Raw genomic sequence first — 19,731 nt, 5'->3', positions numbered from 1 at the left:
GCGCGCGAAGCACGCTCGACAGAGGCGATCACACTGCCAGCCGAGTTGGTCCGCCGGGGATATGGAGCGAATTAATGGCAGGATGCCGAGAATTAATTACGGGAGGAGAGCAGCACTTTCATGCTGCGGGCCCCACCATGCACCTCGCGACTTTCAGCGCGGGCGAGAGCTCCCCCCGCCACCATCACACAGCGCTAACTGCTCGAGTCGGTTGCAATTCGGAGTAGCGCAGACGCCGATAAATTGCGAGAAGAAAGCAAGATTCGCGTGTCTGGCTGCGCAGAGCTGGCGCGAACGAGGGTTCGGCGATTCGAACACGTACGAATATACAGATGTCTGGACGTCAGACTGTCCGGTACCGAGTGGTGAAAAGAGTAGAAGTATAAATCCCACAGAATGAAAAGCAAGAAAAGGCGCCATTACGACACGGGCCTGTCTTCCTCGCTGACCACTTTCGTAAGGTTGACTATGCATAGGCTCGCTTCTTTATTTACTATAAGAGGGATGTTTAACTGCGAAGAAACAGATAAACGAAGCGCCCGCCGGTCGTTCCTGCATTGTTCATGTCGGATGACACATATTACGCTTATGCTATACTGCTCGCTCTTATAGCAAGGCAAGGCGGGTGTGACAACAGGCAATAAAATAAGTAATACAAGTAAAATAAATAGCAGTATATACTTTAAAATGTTTGTTCTATCACTGAGTAGAATCGCTCAAAGCACGCGACGATATCGATCACGTTGTTTGGGGCTTTATATGTGGGCATCCTGCGCAATTTCTGAAATAAAAGTCAGAACTCATCATCTTGAAATCTTTGTATGCGTAAATGTAGAGAGATATATATATATATAAAAAGATGCAAGGAAAGGCAGGGAGGTTAACCAGACGCACATCCGGTTTGCTACCCTGCACTGGGGAAGGGATAAAGGGGAGAAAAGAGGTTGCAGAAAGATGAGAAGGTACACACAACCACGAGCACACTCGGGGAGCACACACAGTCTACAGGCGGTCGCTCAGGTTTGTTGACTTGAGGTAAAGTAGCAGTGCTTTAGTTGCTTTCTGCGCAACTGAGGCAGATGCCCAAGGTCCTAGTATCTTCTGCACACAAAATGGTCCGGGGTCAAGTCGATTCAAAACCATCCGGAGCTGGCATCGCTGTGTGTCGTAGCAAGCGCAGCTGCACAGGACGTGTTCGATGGTCTCTTCAGCTCCGCAGTAGTCGCATGTAGGAGTGTCTGCCATACCAATGCGAAAGGAGTACACCTTTGTAAATGCAACACCCAACCAAAGGCGGCATAACAGTGTCGCATCGGAGCGGGAAAGTTATGATGGTAGCTTTAGCTTGAGCGAAGGATCCAGTTCATAAAATTGACACCTTTGGAAGCTGGTAGACGACCAGAACGTGCGTGTGATATCTCGGGCCAGCAGGTGAAGTTGGCTTGCTGCAACATTCCTTGATAGAGAAATCGGGACTACACGGGTTTCTTCATGGACTGAGCGGGCTGCATCATCGGCTAATTGATTTCCGGTAATACCGATATGTCCAGGCAGCCATTGATATGTAAGAATACAAGATATTTAGGGGAAGACCACACCTTCATGAAACGTTACACAGAAAAATGCGGCAGAGCAAAAAAGCCCAGAGATGGTCGGTGGCGGCGGCATCGCATCTAATGCAAATAACCCGTATTCTAGCTTCCACGTATTCGCGTACTGTACACTCCGACAGCGAATTCACGAAGTAGCGCATTTGTACGCAATTCGTAAGCCGAATAATGATTTCGAAGCGCAGTGACGCGACAGGAAAACACGAATAATAGTGGTATATGGTATATGTATACTTAGCCACAAAACCACGCTAAAGGGACGCCGCAGTGGAGGGCTCCAGAAATATTGACCATCTGGTGTTCCTTGACGCGCATCGAAATCTAAGTACACGGTTCTGTGGTATTTTGCCACCGTGGGCTAGGTGCGAACCCATGACCTTCGGGTCGGCAGACTATATACTACATGCACCGTGGGGGGGGGGGGGGGGGGTTTAGAAAAAAGAAAAGCATCACGGTAAACCGGTAATTAAAAGACACACATTAGGTACAGGGTTCTATAGTGTTCACCAAAATACATAATAATAGTGGTCCTAGAATCCAGTCATTTTGCTAATATTTAGGGTGATTCGTGAGTCTGAGAGAGCCACTGTTCATGAAGTTTGCAATGAACCCTCCATGGGCACGGCATACTGTAGCTATCGGGCGAGTACGGAATATATCAACATGGCTCCGAACAATATTTCTTCGCAACAGTAAGCATTTGGCGTCAATGAAAAACGATAACCTTAGCGGACAATAGAAAGGGAAGTGCAGGCGGAGTGGTCAAGCAGGACACCCTCGGAGAATGGGAGTAAAGATCGAGTGCTGTTCGGGTGGTTAGTTTGACATGCACATCGAGTGCTAGAACAGTACCCAGACTATGATAGTGCAAGCAGTCCCTGTTGAGCAGCTATAGCCTCTTTCGGTTGCAGCCAAAACGCGCTGCACAGTCACGCAACTTGAAACTTGGAGTTGAAGCAGCGCGCGTCGTATCCTGACGAAACAGCCGCAGCTGTTCGGGCATACGCGCATTCTGCCTAAAAGGCTTATTCCCGCCTGAATGAGCTTGGAAGGAAGGTAATAGGGTAGAAGGCCGCTTCGATGTTCTAACTATACAATCGGTTTCACAGAATTACGATTCTGAATTACCGCCGAGAGAAGCGGATTATTTCCGAAGCCCTGCATGGTTTGCATCCTGGCATTCTGATGTACCGCCTAGATTGTAGGTATACCGTAGGCCAGAGGTCAACAACATTTTGAGCAACAGAGCCAAGTTGCGTAAAACAGACATGGTGGTGACTCGACAGCCAATCTGGAGGGGGGAAGGAGGGGGAGGGCTTTGCATTGAAATAAAAAAAAATTGTGGCTAATTTACAACAATGTATATGTAGAGAAACATGAGTATAAATCAAACTGGAAATCATGTGTATTTTATACCAAAGGGGCTTCTTTACAGTAGAGATAGGAGCTTCAGTGGAGATAGAAAAATTCGAAAGGAGGGAAGGGGATCCTGACAGTCGTGCAAGGCGGCTGCATCGTATACTGTCGACACCGTGGGTAAACGACAGCCTGAATCATCGTTTTACAGACAGCATTTATGCAGGTATGAACTAAGTGGTGTGAGCGTGGACTGTCACGACCATACAGTGGAAATCACGTGTCGATTTCGGCACTGGAAACAAGCAAACCACTCAGGAGGCCTGACAGCTGTGATGGGCTGATATTAAATCCTGATAACGAGGTTTCAGTTACTATGATGGCGGGCGATAAGCGTGAACACTCATTTACTTAGATCCATGCAGATAAAGGCAAGCTGAGAGGGCTCGCTTGAGTCGCTTCTTTCCTTCTTTTTATGCGACATACGAAAATACGGGCGATACGGGTGCCGGAAAAATAAACGAACAAATTATGGCGCACATTTAATCCGCACATAACTACCCCGAGTTGTCGACTGATTCATGCGAGGGGCTTACCGTCCCAAAACTACCGCATGATTATGAGATACGCCGCATAGTGAAGGGCTCCGGAAATTTCGACCACATGGGGTTCTTTAACGTGCACCAAAATGTGAGCACACGGGTCTACAGCATTTTCGTCTCCATCGAAAATGCCGCCGGGATTAGATCCCGCGACCTGCGGGTCGGCAGCCAAGTACCTCAGCCACTACACCAGCGCGGCGGGGCCACCCCGGGTTGTGGAAAGCAGATCGCCAATACGGCGTCCTTCATGCAATTGTGAGACTTCAAATATCAGACCTAAACATGTCACATGAAAAAAAAAATTGCCCGAAATTCACAAATACTCGAGCAAGTTAAACTCATTTTATTGGTTGTGTAAAGTTACACCAAATAATTTATAAATCTGCGGGCGGCAGTTGTCAGTGCTATGGCATGGATTTGATTGATTTGTGGGGTTTAACGTCCCAAAACCACCATATGATTATGAGTGACGCCGTAGTGGAGGGCTCCGGAAATTTCGACCACCTGGGGTTCTTTAACGTGCACCCAAATCTGAGCACACGGGCCTACAACATTTCCGCCTCCATCGGAAATGCAGCCGCCGCGGTCGGGATTAGATCCCGCGACGTGTGGGTCAGCAGCCGAGTACCTTAACCACTAGACCACCGCGGCGGGGAGTGCTATGGCATGGAAGAACACTCCAGTGTTCCACATTGTGTGGTATAAACCGATTGGGTACTGTCTTTATTTCTTTTTTTTTTTCAAATAACTTCTTGAAAGCTTGTGCGTTATGTCTATGGCTCTCTGAGTGGATAATGCACTTCATTTTTAGAAATTAAGAACGGTGCAGACCTTGACAGACACCGTCAAAATTGGTGACGTCACGGTAAGATGGCGCCGGAACATTGAAGAGGCGCCAGCGCATGCACTCTTTTTGTGCAATTTTTCATTACAAAACGTTTCTTCGCCGTCGGCGTTGTGCATTTGCTGTTGTTAAACAAAAAATCTAGAAAAATACACAAAAATCGTTTGTCTCATTAGTGTCACTTTACGCAGAGCGCTGTGACCGATTAAGAAGCGGCTACGCTAAACCTATATCACCATGAATAAGTAACGGATAGAACAGGTGTACACATGGTTCTCCAGGGGGAGGGGGGGGGGGATAATTTTTGACTCACTCTCACTGAGATACGCTCGGAACGTAGTGCAAGGACGAGGTGTATACATGAAACACAATGCGTTGGCGGGCTGGTTGGTTTAAATCCGTAGTGACTTTTTTGGCGCGAAACGACACTACAAGAAAGAAAGCAGGACAAAGCGCTCTGCTCTCAATCGACAATTTATTGCGTCACTCCATTTTTCATACAGACCAGAAGCAGAAAGACGTGCGTAGTGCGCAACGTGCGCAGCAACCACCACAACTTCCACGTGTATACTCATGAAAGTCCATGCAAAGACAAAAAAAAAAAAATCCGTGCAATGAACAAACACGATAAGGAAGGAACACAATGTACTGTGTAACCGATGACTAGATGAAAAAAAAAATTCCGATAATTGCCGGTGGAGCCACAGTGTCACGGCTCTTTTTTTTTAATAGCGGTAAATCTAAACACGGTTGTACATGCATATGGACTTTTGCAGTGTTGGAGTGACGCAATAAATGATGTCAGTTGAGAGAAGCTCTTTGTCCTGTATTATTTCTTGTGGTTCAAAGGGTTCTCGTCTTCTTTATTTTGGTGTCGTTTCGCGCTAAAAAAAAATCGCCATGGTATATTCCCGCTAGAAGAGACGAGACTGACAGGTAACCACGTCAGTTGCTGTAATACGAATGATAATGGCTGAAATTTCGAAACACAAGTTTTACACTGAAAGAATGAGTACCACAACGAAGCAATGTCCCAAACATCTGCGGAACATATTAACAATCATGATATTAACAGAGCAGCGCGCAAAAGTCACAGTCAAGCACACACACAATTGCGCGAACCTACACAAGCACAAACACGGCCCTTGTACTTGCGTCATTTCTATGTGTGCTTGTATTCATAATAATTCGGGGGGGGGGGGGGGCGGGGGGCGTAACGTCCCAAAACCACGACATGATTGTGAGAGTCGCCTTAGTGAAGGGCTCCGGAAATTTCGACCACCTGGGATTATTCGATGTGCACCTAAATCTAAGCACACAGGCCCTTTCACCTCCATCGAAAATACGGGTGCATAATTGTATCATTTACCGTGCAATGCTTAAGCAATATTATGACTCACTGACATATTAAACAATAGAAGCATCGCCTTTTATCACTGTCGCAGTTACAGAGAGTGCAATAAAGCAATACTATCGCGAATACCAGCGGAAATGCAACGCAGTGATGCATCGTTCGTTCGATGGAGGCGGAAATGTTGTAGGCCCGTGTGCACAGATTTGGGTGCACGTTAAACAACCCCAGGTGGTCAAAATTTCCGGAGCCCTCCACTACGGCGTCTCTCATAATCATATGGTGGTTTTGGGACGTTAAACCCCACAAATCAATCAATCATGCATCGTTCGTTCGAGCGACAGTTGCCGGCGATTCTTTGGTTCGGTTGTGCTCTGTAAATCTCCGAAAGGCGTGAAAAATGATACGTTTCCGTTTATAAGTTTATTCGTAAGCGAAAAAACGAGCAAAAACTATCAGCCGTGCAGCAGCAAACGACACGTCAAAGCAGTCCGGTTAATGTTTAGAATAGAAGTGTCAAAATAGGCGGTATTGGCGAAGGTCACTAATTGACAAAGCGCCAATTGACGAGCACCTACGCCACTCGTTTCGCAACACGGTAACCTTCGACTGACCTACAAGCAATAATTTGGTGCATTCTCACGATTTCCGAGGGTGGACAATTACAGCTACTTGGATTCTACTAAGGATTAGTCAGAGCTTGTTTGAGCTCGCAGCTGAAAAAAGAGCATCCGATTTTATTATCTCGCGCAAATGCGCGCATCAAACAACCACAGTAAAGCTTTTTAATCAGTTAATATATCGCATCGTACTTCTAACATTACGAACTGAAAGCTCCCACAACAGCCAATAAGCTTTTTTTCTCTGTTTTTGTTTCCTTTAGGGCCAGGTATTTATCGAGTGCTAAGAATGAACGCCATTGCAGCGCGCTATGACTAGCAAATTATTCCTACACCTATAATAATTATTGTTGGGTTTAGCATCCCAAAAACCACGGTATGATGGCGCCGCGTAGAGTTTTGGAAATTTCTACCTCTTTGGATTCTTGAACGTGCACCTTATTCTAACTACACGGGTCTCGATCATTCTTGCCACCGTCGATAATGTGGCCGCCGCGACCGAGATTCGATCTCACGACCTTCGGATCAGAGGTCGAGATCACACCTGACTTTGTTTGAAGCGTCTCTATACGACAGTGAAGAACCAATACGTGCGTCACTCACTCAAAGGGTAGCAGCCCGCTAACCGAAGGAGGCAGTAAATATACGTTCGGATTGCGAATGTGAAGACATAAGAAGTCTTACCAACACTACCATCGACGACGACGTCATCGACGAACGTGGGACGCGAGCCTGTGTCCTTAGCTCGAGGGTAGTCCACGTGAACGCAGAAGCTCGAGCAGCACACGATAACTCAATCCAACGTAAGTGCACCGCCGCCCTACGGTGCCCCGGGCAGGCACGTTGAAAACCGGTAAGCGTGAGACCCAGGCACCGCTTGAAAGGTTGGTCACAGCACACAAAACAAACAATCGCCGCGTTAAATCCAATGCACGGAAGCGGCAATCACACGCTGCAACTGTCGAGCGTCGTCGCACGTGAAGTACGGGTGATCTCTGTCAGTGTCACGTTCAGGAAGGAGCGCGCGCTCTGCATTTCAGTCGTGCGTCGGCGCAATCAGATGCAGCACAAGAAAGCAATCACAATTCACTGACGTCCCAAGCACCGAACGAATACACACCACCACTCGAAGCGAGAGGAGAAGACAGTATGAGGTTAGCGGTAGCAACACCAACAAATAGAACGGCAACGATGATCCCGTCGCTACAGCTTGTCTCTCTTTACTACTCCGGTGAGTGACAGGTACCGCTGTGCTTTCCGGGTGTCCGCGAAAAAAAAGGAGATCATCGACGCACGTCCGAGATGGCACGATGGGCAAGACGTCTGTCCGAGATCAACGTGACACTGCCGGACGACGTCAAAACGGTCGCGAACGAGTCGACGACTACAAGGCGCGCACAACGCCGGAGGCAGACATGGTTCACCTTGACGGCTGCTGAACTTCAAAAAGGGGCGGAGCGTGGCGCCGGTTTCACACACCAGCTGCGGCTGCAGCGGTGTGGCGTGCGGCCATGCTGCCCGTATGGACTCCGAGCTGCGACTAGCGCGGAGGCGCGCAAAGCCGGCGTCATACAGTGGCGCCGCCGCTGCCGGCGTTTGGGGAGCGTTCCATTCGCCAACACAGGGGAGAGGCTGCGCGCGCGAGGTACTACGCCAGCACGCGGAGAGGCCGTCACGTCTAATAAGACGGCGAACAACCACGTCAAAACGCGGCGGGTTTTGTTTCGGCCCGAGAGAACTGTTTTGATGACTGGTAGAATGCAGTAAATGAGGATTGGAACCGTCTGTGAGGATTGAAATCACTTGTGATGACTGGAACCACCTTGCGGCTTTCATCGCAGACATACCGTTTGATGCCACTCCTCTTCGTCATACCTCAGCCCTAAGTGTTCCATAAATAAAACGAAATGGTGAGTGCATGTGTACCAGGTTAACTACTCCATAGAAATGAAAGATCGAGCGAAACGAACAAGAAGCTCGGCCCTTGCGTTCTGAGTACGATATAAGAATACCAACAAACCTCAATATCACAATTGCAGACAGCGCATATCACGACGCTGTCCTATAAGGATGATATAAAAAGCCTCGCGATGTGCAGTAGTAGAACGCTTCCTTTGTTTAACGAATACGCAGCGCTCTTCATTCCGGAAGTTCAACGGAAAACCACTGTCATTTCCGTTAAAAGGCAGATCCACCTGTTCTAGAGTTCTAACGTGAGAACTTATTGGAAATAAAGTACCAGTTTCGTGTAGCTTATTTATAATGCACTGAATACGAATGCAAATAACGTTATTGGCATGATTTCGAAATTATTGTTAGAAGCATAACTGTTCCACACTGTTATTTCTCCATGAAAAATCTGTAGAGTCATGCATGTATTGCAATGACACGTGCAACTGTATCAAGGCTACGTGAGATTTGATGGTTCTTCTGTCGTGATAAATTACTTAACCGGATGTAATCGCCTTGCTTGCATCTAGTTTTGAGAGATAGTACTCAAGAGAACACCAAAAATAACATTCTAAAAAACTAGCGCACAACTAGTGGTTTGTAAAGGTTGTCTGAAAAACAGCAGTCGATATTGGCGCGTGGAGGACAACATCATGAGATTACAAAACTTGTGGGCAGTGGATGACGTCGATTAATATGTGGGGACAGGGGAGGACGCAAGAAGAGACATCCATCTTGTAAAGGCCTTAAATGGAATTGCGATTGTTACTTCTTGCTAGCGCAAGGTGGATAAGCGAATGACGTACACACGTACATACAAGCGAATGACGTACACGCGTAAGCAGGTACGCCGAACATGGTTGCGTTACATGAACGCAAAACAGACAAGCGCGCTTCAAGATAATTTGAGGTGGGTCGACAAGGAAGACAGATGACTTGCGGGGAGTAAATCTGAAGCTAAACGAAGATCTATCGTTCGTCATTTCGCCTTTGCGGAGGCAGCTGTCAACAGTAGATTGAGGAACTTGCGAACTCAACCAACGTCAGATAATAGCGTTCTTCCTCAATAAATGATCCTCATTGTTTGGAAGGCAACGAGAATACGGTACGAATAACTACATTTGAAACATCCTGATAAGTTGCATCTTTTCCGCCGATACCGCGGAGCCCGTCCACGTGGGTACAGTTAGACTAAGCCTAACAGCCGCATTGCAAACTCTCTGGACAGCTTAAAGTTGGTGATGATACTCAGAGTATAGCCAGCTTAGTGTTTATTCTCTTTGTCCCCACGTACCGAGGGGCACCACCAGAGCATGTGCTCTAGATTGCACGTGCCCCTGCAGTGTGAGTAAAGCCACTTGGGATGGAACACAGCATTAAAGCCAGATTGCGATAGGAGTTAGTCTGGAGCATCCTAAGTGTCATCGCCCGTGTTCTCGTGAGCTTCTTGAATGTGGGTGGATGTGGAACCATATTATGAACTTATTGTGCGGGGGCTGAAATACTCTTCTTAAAAAACTCTACATACCATAAGTTTACACTCGCATTCCTGACTGTTATTTTAGATACACGTGCATGTAAAGAGAAGCGAGTGAGTGTGACGTATAGACACACATCTTAAACTTGAAAATGCTGTTACTTTTACCCATTCATTAGAATAAATATCTATCCGTAGAGGCGGCTAAAACGCAAACATGCGCTATGGGGATGTGTATTAGCGTTTAGTCACACACGCTGCACCTGGAACTGTGCGCCTGACACCGCAATGGTAACCGCAGAAACTGAGTGGCGCCACGGGAAGCTTAACGGGAATGTGGTCGTTTCTAAGAATCGCTAGCCCCGCCCGCTATACGTGAAGCGCTATTTGCCATCGAAAATTTCAACGACTGGGTTTATTATTCTATTCTTTTTTATAATATATAATTATTTATTAGCATTTTCTATCTTTGTCACAGTCCCTAAATATCGTCCATAAAAATCGGAAATTCCTTCTTTTAACGCACGTTCAAAGAAGCATTGTTGCCAGTTATTTTGAAGCTGAAAAATGAACACAGAAATAGTTTTTTTATAGCTGCTATTTCATGCGGCTTACATCTTGCCTGCCCAGAGGACGACAAGACTTGTACTCCCGAAAAGAGCGATTAGACTGCTCCGCCAGAAGTAAATGCTTCAACTCGGACCTATATCAATGCACAACCGCCTATTAAGCAGGAGTTAGCACAGATAAGCAGACGGGTTTGGATCAATATGGCCCCGTAGGAGTCCCCGGACCAAAACAATGTCTGTTTCCCAGCGTACCTGGTCCGCACTGCCGGTGCGATACAATCTTCTGAAACTTGTCTTCTGAAAGAGCGTAGCTTCGCTCCGACGCCCCTCTCGCCCTCTCTTCGCTCCACACGGTCAGTCCAGTCCACGGTCATCGCGTGCGACAACGCTGTCCCTTGGTCGCACAAGGTATGTCCTTGTCTTTCGACGCGTCAGAGGTGAATGGCCATCGAGTGGCTCATCGTGCTCGGGGTGTGGCCGTGCACTTTCCGTCGGGCCGCGTAGCCAGCGACGCGGCGCTGCTCTAAACGCCTGTTGCGCAACGTTTTCGACGAAGTGGAATACACCTGCCGCCCGTCCTCGATGAACCGCGCTAACGGCCGCGTCCTGGAAGTGAGTGACACAGGGTGTAGGCGTGCCCAGCCTGAGTCATAGGTTGCAGAGAAAGGCCGCCTGGGTATATTCGACGCTTACATAGCGGGTTTCGTGGTAATGATAAGACCACACGGGAATTCGAGGGTGCGGAGTGATGGTTGCTTTTCTCCTACAAGGAAGCCCTTTTGTCTCTACAGATTTGTCTAACTACTCCTATTGTTCTTCTATAGAGACGATTTCTTCCTTGTATGAATGCATATTCAGTGCCATGCGAGTGAGTATAAGCCTTCTAAACCAACGTTACTAGATACTTTCTCGCTTGTCAGAACCCATGTGGGATCGGCGTGAAACGATAGTCATCTGCTTTCCCTTCCCGCGAGATGGCCCTGCCGTCGCAGTCGGTTAAGGAAGCTTCGCTAGGCAGCAGCGCCTCCAGATCGAATGCTGCTTCTTTTTAGTTTTTTTTTTTGCTACTGCTCTCCTTGGTGGCAATTATTCAAAGAATAGCGTGTTTAAGTTCTGCTCTCTGCAAAAAAAAAAAAAAAGCTAGTGCCTCACCACGGTGGTTTAGTGGTCGTGATGTTCGTCTGGTGACCCGCAGTTCAAGGGATCCTATTCCGGCTGCAGTGGCTTCGCGTATGCGATGGAGGTGAAAATACTAGAGGCCCGCGAGTTTAAATTTAGGTACCCGTTGGAGAATCCCAGGTGCTCGAAATTTCGAGAGCCCTCCCCTACGACGTCTCCCATAATCTTATCTTGGTTTTGGGACGTTAAACTCCAACAATGAGTAAAAACGGCTAATGGGTGAATGAACCAGACCACAGAAGCTTCTTGCTCATGGAACATTCTTTTATGTACTGTAACCCAAAAACTGCTTTATAACAACCTCCCAATTACATTCACGTCCCGTGATTTTTTGCACATAAGAATGTGACGAGATTCGCCACTGATAAATTTTTTTGTGGCCCACAGTTCATACTAAATATGGCAAAAAAAAAAAACTGCGTTCACCGCAATTTCACTTTGGAATGGTTTGTCTACAGCTATGAAATCTCTTGTTTACCTTGAAATCTTTAAAAATGACATTAAACATCATTATTTGAACTAAGTTTGCTCACATCATACCTCTTGTCAAATCGACTTTTTTTTTTACTTGTATCATTAGTTTTTTCTTGCTGCACTTTTTCTTGCTCCACTCATGTACTTGTAAAGGTTTTGTCTAATGTGTCAATTTTGCAACATATTCCATTCCGTGCCGTGTCAGTTATACCCTCTATGTTTAACAAACCGAGGGTCCCACTACAGTTTCTTTTCCTTTGGGACCCTCGCCTGTATATTTGTTTAGCTTGCGACTTTTTCTGAAAGCTATAAACACAAACTGAAACTGAAGGAAGAAAGATCGGTGGTGCTGAGTGAGGCGAGCACGAAGACGAGGAGAACAACATTCGATAAAGAACAGCTGGCCCAGTGAATGGGCCGGCTTCTCTAGAATCCTACTGCCGCGCGATTCATGACCAATCCCCCGTTGTGGGTTGAGCCACTCCTCTTGGGTCCAACCAACCAAACCAACCAGCGAATGAGTGCTGTGTCTGAGTCTCGTTGATTACAGTAAAAAAACAATTACAGAATACACACGGGGTGAATGATGATAAGTGGGGTAGAGCTTGGGAGGGTTTTACCGGTAGACCGTCCATCCTTCTGTCCGTTTTTTTTGTCTGTCTGTCCGTCTGTCCTCCGTCCATCCGTCTTCTTGTCCACTCGTCCGTCTGTCCGTCTGTCCTCCGTCCATCCGTCCGTCTTCTTGTCCACTCGTCCGTCTGTCCGTCCATCCGTCTTTTTGTCTGTCTGTCCGTCTGTCTGTCCACCCGTCCGTCTGTCCGTCCATCCGTCTTTTTGTCTGTCTGTCCGTTTGCCTGTCCACCCGTCCGTCTGTCCATCCGTTCCTCCGTCTGTCTGTCTGTCTGTCTGTCCGTCTGTCCACCATCCATCCGTCCGTCCGTGCTTTTGTCTGTCTGCCTGTCCGTCTGTCTGTCCATCCGTCCGTCCGTCCGTCCTTTTGTCTGTCTGTCTGTCCGTCTGTCTGTCCGTCCTTTTGTCTGTCTGTCCGTCTGTCTGTCTGTCTGTCCGTCTGTCTGTCCATCCGTCTGTCCGTCCGTCCTTTTGTCTGTCTGTCCATCCGTCTGCCCGTCCGTCCTTTTGTCTGTCTGTCTGTCCGTCTGTCTGTCCATCCGTCTGCCTGTCCATCCGTTCGTCCGTCTTTTTGTCCGCCCGCCCGTCTGTCTGTCTGTCTGTCTGTCCACCGTACATCCGTCCGTCCGTCTGTCTGTCCACCGTACATCCGTCCGTCCGTCTGTCTGTCCACCGTACATCCGTCCGTCCGTCTGTCTGTCCACCGTACATCCGTCCGTCCATCTTTTTTGTCCACCCGCCCGCCTGTCTGTCTGTCTGTCTGTCTGTCTGTCTGTCTGTCTGTCTGTCTGTCTGTGTCTGTCTGTACGTCCATCCGCCTATCCGTCTGCACGTGCTGAGTGATACGTAGAACTAAGCGTTCACGTACCAAGGGAGGCATGCTTGTACAGACCCACGGCTTAAGGAGCTTTGCCCCTAAGAAAGGACTGGTACAACGCAAGGATTGATGTAGCTGAGCGCGCTGCATCAATGTTGCCAAGTGGTCACGACAGTGACACTTTGTTATTAGACGAACTTGCGTCCGGAAAATGAAGTCGCAGTACCGGTGATACACGCTGTACATATTTGAGGAACTACGACATTTAGGGTCGCTACGCGACAGAGTAACTGATACTGTGTTTCCGCGTGGTCACTTCATCTTCAGTAAGCAGCTGTCGCGACTTCTCTTGAAGATTGTAACTGCTACAAACCTCACTTATGATTCGTGATGAGTGACGGTTATGTTGACGTGTGGGATTCAATAAGTGAGGGGGTCTGGTAAAGCACTGCTTGCGGAATAGCACGCAGGCCGCCTGCTTATGCAGAGTTACGTCGTGCTGTACGCGCGAATTTCTAGGAGCACGCCCACGCTTATAGTCGGAAAAACAAAACAAAAGAACATTACTCCAATACAATTAGCAAAGCGGAAATGGGGTGGGGCAACTGCCTGCAAATGTCGCCAGGCTATATACGCCGACAACCTACAACATCCTAGTCCTAATACACTGATAGAGGCAATTACAGTAGTCGGCTGTCAGTAATTTGATTTGCGGCTCGAAATTTATGACGTGACGTCGAAGATTCCAGCGTTATCGTTGGGCACGCGTCATTGCATGAATAAATTCTATCATTTTAGTTGTATGCGCAATTTCATCTAATGCTTGTTAAAAAATTGCCAGATCCCACGTACAGTGGGAATCGATAATATGCGAAGCACGAATGAGGAAGGTTCATATGTCACTTTAAAATCAGCGGAACATTACGAGGCAGACGTAAATTATGCCGTATATCACTTTCATGCTATGATTATTTTGTTTGCGCCTGGAATTTGTGTTCGTCGTCCATTCGCGTTACGTAATGCCGAATTTGGGATATGTGAAGTAAGCGAAACGGCGTCGAGCACGCTATGAGCGTAGCATGTAGTTAAGCTTTACATCACATGCATGTCGTGATTATCATGTTTGGACGTGCCATTTAGCTTCGTCGTCTCACGTCACGTGATACCAAATTTGGTATATGCGGAGCTAGCGGAACGGTCGCAAGCACGCTATGAGCGTAGCACGTATTCATGTTTTGCATGGCACGCGTGTCATTATTATCATGTTTTGACGTGTAATTTACTTTTGTCGTCCAATCACGTCGCGAAATACCAAATTTGGTATATGTGAAGCTAGCGAAAGGGCCGCGAGCGCATCATGAGAGTAGCGTGCAGTCATGGCTCAAATAACACCATGCCATGATTTTCTTGTCATGGTCTGTCACTTTGTTCGCCAGGCACTCATGTCATACCATACCAGTTTCGCAATATGTCATGTGAACGAAACCACCACAAGAGCACCAAGTTCGTGAAATGTAAATCATGACATTCATGACATACATGTCATTATTTTCATGTTATGACTACTCAGTTATGTTTGTCATACAGTCATGTCATGCAATACCAATTTTAGTATAGATACGGTTATTGAAACGGCCAGGAGAGCTAAATGTCGTTGGCAGCTAGACAGACATAAACGGTCAAAGTTGCCGAAGTTCGATAAGAATTGCTTCGCATTTAAAAATCGGGAACGCTGGGAGCTTTTTTTCTTGCGCAGGAACGCGTGTAACGGGCTTGTTACACACACACACACACACACACACACACACACACACACACACACACACACACACACACACACACACACACACACACACACACACACACACACACACACACACACACACACGCACACGCACGCACGCACGCACACACGCACACACACGCACGCACACGCACGCACACGCACACGCACGCACACGCACACAAACGCACAACACACACACACACGCACACACACACATACACACACACATACACACACACACGCACGCACACGCACGCACAACACACACACACAACGCACAACACACACACACACGCACACACACACGCACACAACGCACAACACACAACGCACAACACACACACACACGCACACACACACGCACACACACACACACACACACGTTTGATTCCTCCAACATGGGAATCAGTGAAACACGAAAGTAAATCATGTCCTTACAGTAGTTTAATGTTTACTGTATAAGAAAGAGATCTTCCGCAATTACTGCTGGTGTACGACAGCTATGACACCCCTTAGTGTGGATGCACCCACCTTAACGCTTAGTCGGACATCTCCATCCCGATTATCAACGACTAACATTCATCACTAATGAATAAATAAACCCCTGTGGCCATAGGTGAGTGTGGAGCCAGAGAACGCGATGTGACAGTCAGAAGAACGCCACTGATTGGGCACCGAACTTGGGTTGATTAAGGTTGCCTGCTTGCGGCATGTTCGAGTTATCGAACGACACCGCACGACCAGAGGGAGATGCAATGCGCGTTGTGTCTTGTCTGTAGGCTGGCCACGATTTTTGGCGGGCGAGCGCAAGCTGTGAATGCGGAGTTAATACATCCAGACAAAGCAGACACGTTGCTCTATGCGTTGCACAGCTGATCTTTACTGTGGTCTTTAGCAGAGCTCAGCTTAGCGTAATAATAATAACTGGGGTTGAACGTCCCAAACGCACCGTATGGTTACGAAAGGCGCCGAAGCGGAGCATTCCGGAAATTTCGACCAGCTGAGGTTCTTTAACGTGCACCCAAATCTGAGCACAGGGGTGTATAGCATTTAACCTTCATCGACAATGCACCCGCCGACGGCGGAATTCGATCTCGCGACCTGCGGGTCAGCAGCCGCGTACCTTAGCTACTAGACCACCAACTGCGGGGCTGTCGGAAACGGCAATGACCACCATGAATCGGCACGCATTCCCTTTTTGGGGATCTTCCTAGTGTTTCGCTCACTCCCAGAACAAACACTGCGGCTTCTTGGCGCTGCATACAATAACCTGATGAGTGAAAGAACAAATACAGAAATAGATTGATTGATTTGTGGGGTTTAACGTCCCAAAACCACTATATGATTATGAGAGACGCCGTAGTGGAGGGCTCCAAAAATTTCGACCACCTGGGGTTCTTTAACGTGCACCCAAATCTGTGTACACGATTGATTGATTGATATGTGGTGTTTAACGTCCCAAAACCACTATATGATTATGAGAGACGCCGTAGTGGAGGGCTCCGGAAATTCAGACCACCTGGGGTTCTTTAACGTGCACCCAAATCTGAGCACACGGGCCTACAACATTTCCGCCTCCATCCAAATCTGTGTACACGGGAATACAGAAAGAGAGAAAGACAAAAGAAATAAACAAGGAAAGAAAAAAAAGACATCGAGAAAGACAATAAAATTCTTAGGGAGGCGGATGTGATCCCATGTTTCCAAGCTATACGAGTGTCTACGCGCCAGTACGCAAATGGTGCCAATTGTGTCCTGACGATGCCACCCGCATGGGTGACAAACGTCTTTGTTTTGTTAGTTTTATTCTTGTGTGAAGCCAGTTATTAAAAATATTGAGTAGAGAGAGTGAGAAAAATATAAATACGAGTGAGAAAAGAGTTTTGGAATTAAATCGAATATTAATCGATTTGTGATCACATCAAAAGGAACATGAATGAAAATAGAATATACCATTGAAATTAAGTTTCAGATATTTACACAATAACTTTAAAAGGAAGCTGAGACTGGTGAGGGACAATTTTCAAAACAGCCAAAAAAAGTCCACAACGTTTTATTTGAAACAAATATTTGCATTGTTTAACAAACGAAGATTACCATTACTTTTCACAGACAACAATACTACAACTATATTTAAAAGAGCACTAACGTAAAAATTCTAGCTCGATATGTTTCCTTCATTCGATTACTCTGCATATGTGCCATATTTATATTTTGTCTGACAGAGAAAAACGAGCCCTTATATTTCCACTTCTTCAATATGCATAACAATTTTTGACGAAATTGCAGTAGCGTCCATGTCTGAGTTACTTCCAGCAAAAATAAAAACGCACTAAAGCTCAACAAAGCTTTCAGCACCCTGTAGCATCGACATTACTTTGACGTGTTCTGTGGGGCCCATATCATCCTGAGTGACAACGCACTATAGTAGTGATGACGTCGGTGGTCCGAGCGTTCTTATCGCGGCGCCGACTAAAGCCGACGCTGTATGAATCTCTAACCACCAAATTGCTTTTTTTTAAAGATCGGTCCCCCTCCTGGTTTTCATAAATTCGTTTACCTGGATGATAGTTCACTATACGTCAACAGATGGTATTTTGTCGAACTCTCGACTGTATACTCTCATGATTACAGCCTCCTACACCCAGGCGTCATAGCCGTGGTCGTTGAATAGCTTCACGCGAAGCATAGCGAAGTCGGGGCAATAAGTCAGAACAGAGGCAGCGACAGAATCCGAGCAACACGGATGCAGAACGTGAAAGGATAGCCGTGATTCCATACAAACACCAGATATCACACGGGCTCAAGAAAGTCTGAAAACGTGTTGGAGTTCGTGTCCTGTTCTCGGCACCGTTCAAATCAATCAGCCTCACCAAATATACAAGCCCATACAACACCACAGCAACTAATTCCAGCGACCACACAGGTGCACACCGTGGCTACTGGTCGAAGGGGGCTTGGAGCGTGTACAAAATCGAGGAGATTCGACAATGAGAAAAGGGGTGGAGTGTATGCGCTACCCTGCTTCTTGCAATAATATTCCGCCAAAAAAACAAACCACGTGTACGTGAATAAATCACGTGACATGCATAATTTACGAAGGGAAGTGGTCCGAACAAAAGGAATACAATGTAGCTCTGGGTTTTCTATACGAGCTCTCATTTTCTTTTCACACACTTTTGTCTGTGATCGCGGCGCGGAAAAGAAAAAAGCAAGCAAAAAAAAGACAGCAGGGAATTTCAGGAGTCGAAGGCGCTGACCTCTGCTGCTTCGCTCGAACATCGATCCGACGCAGCCGCCCCGCCTCTCGCGCCATGCCTGTGCGGCAACGTGCAAAGAGAGCGAAGAAACAAAACCAAAACGATGCTGTTCGAGAGGGAGAGAAAAGATGAAGAGCAAGGGAAGAACTGTGACAAGCGAGAAACGAGAACTAACGCCGAACCTATTAGCGCGACAAGTATTATCTCCTTCATCTTCTTTGTGGGGGCAAGTGTGGGCAACAACAACAACAGCAAAAAAAAAGTCGATGTAACGAGGCGAATAAAATTGGACGCTTTGACCCCCACTTCCCAAAGAACGCATGGCTCGATCAAACTTCAGTGCATGTACGCGGTACTTTTTAGGCTTGCTTAGTTATTACTCGAGATCCTTGACGCATAAAGCGAAGCGCGGAAGTAACCTTCAGAAAACAAAAATGAAACCCAGTGAAATGGTAGTCCGATTCTTTGTTATATCTTCGCCCTTTCTTCTCTCTATTAGAGTTAAAAAAACGGCGTCGCTATTGCCATAGTCAAATATTCCTTCCTCAATCGATAGACAAACTTGAGGTTACGTACATGGGCGGGGCTTTAATGTGCGCACCCCTGGAAGCTCGTGACTGCGGCAGCGAGGGACGGCGACCTGCAGGCGCAGATACAAATGACCATCGAGAGCCGATTAACCAGTTTAATTTTGGTTTCCGCCTGGCCTGCGTAAAAACAAAATTATGCAAGAATCCGCTGGCTGAAGGAAGAAAACAGGTGTGACTGCACTTGAAAAAAACAAAACAAAACAACGCGGGGTCTAATATACTCGTCGCAAGGGGAGCCAATATAGTCCTATTAAATGGTTAGAAATATAGGTTCCCAGATGCGCAAAAAGCGAAGGCTGGGCTAGTTGGTGGTTCACACTTGGAATCAGCGCCTTGTCTGTTTTTCAGTCTTTGTCTATATTATTGCGCAGTTTTTACAGCCCAGATGTTCGATAGTGTACGGCCTATAGTAGATTCGTTTTCAACTGCGTTCCAACTAACATTCGATTGCTCGACGATACAGCACCTGCATCCTGCAGCTTGTAAGATGCTACTGACGAGATTGGAGATTGTCGTGTACAGTTCGGAAGTCGCGGAAGGGTTTCCGCGACTTCTGGACAAGGCACCTGCTTGCGACTTGTATTCATAAACTTTGTTTTGTAAGTGGTTCGCAATG

General features: G+C 47.0%; 1 protein-coding gene across 5 annotated transcripts in view; it reads right to left on the bottom strand.

The window, feature by feature from the left end:
* The window catches only part of LOC119177364 (uncharacterized), a 515,905-nt gene that overhangs the window by 456,892 nt on the left and 39,282 nt on the right, over positions 1 to 19,731 (bottom strand). For 4 of the 5 annotated variants that reach the window (XM_075882185.1, XM_075882188.1, XM_075882189.1 and 1 more), the window contains exon 1: positions 7,068 to 7,909. The exons of the other annotated variant lie outside the window; for it this stretch is intronic. The gene's annotated coding sequence lies outside the window, so the exon portion shown is untranslated. Of the gene's footprint in view, positions 1 to 7,067; positions 7,910 to 19,731 lie in introns of those variants that run through there. 5 annotated transcript variants of the gene reach the window in all.

Source organism: Rhipicephalus microplus, chromosome 2, assembly GCF_043290135.1.
Source record: "Rhipicephalus microplus isolate Deutch F79 chromosome 2, USDA_Rmic, whole genome shotgun sequence".
NCBI lineage: Eukaryota > Metazoa > Arthropoda > Arachnida > Ixodida > Ixodidae > Rhipicephalus > Rhipicephalus microplus.
The sequence above is the reverse complement of the archived record's forward strand: the minus strand, read 5'-3'. Positions and strand labels throughout refer to the sequence as shown.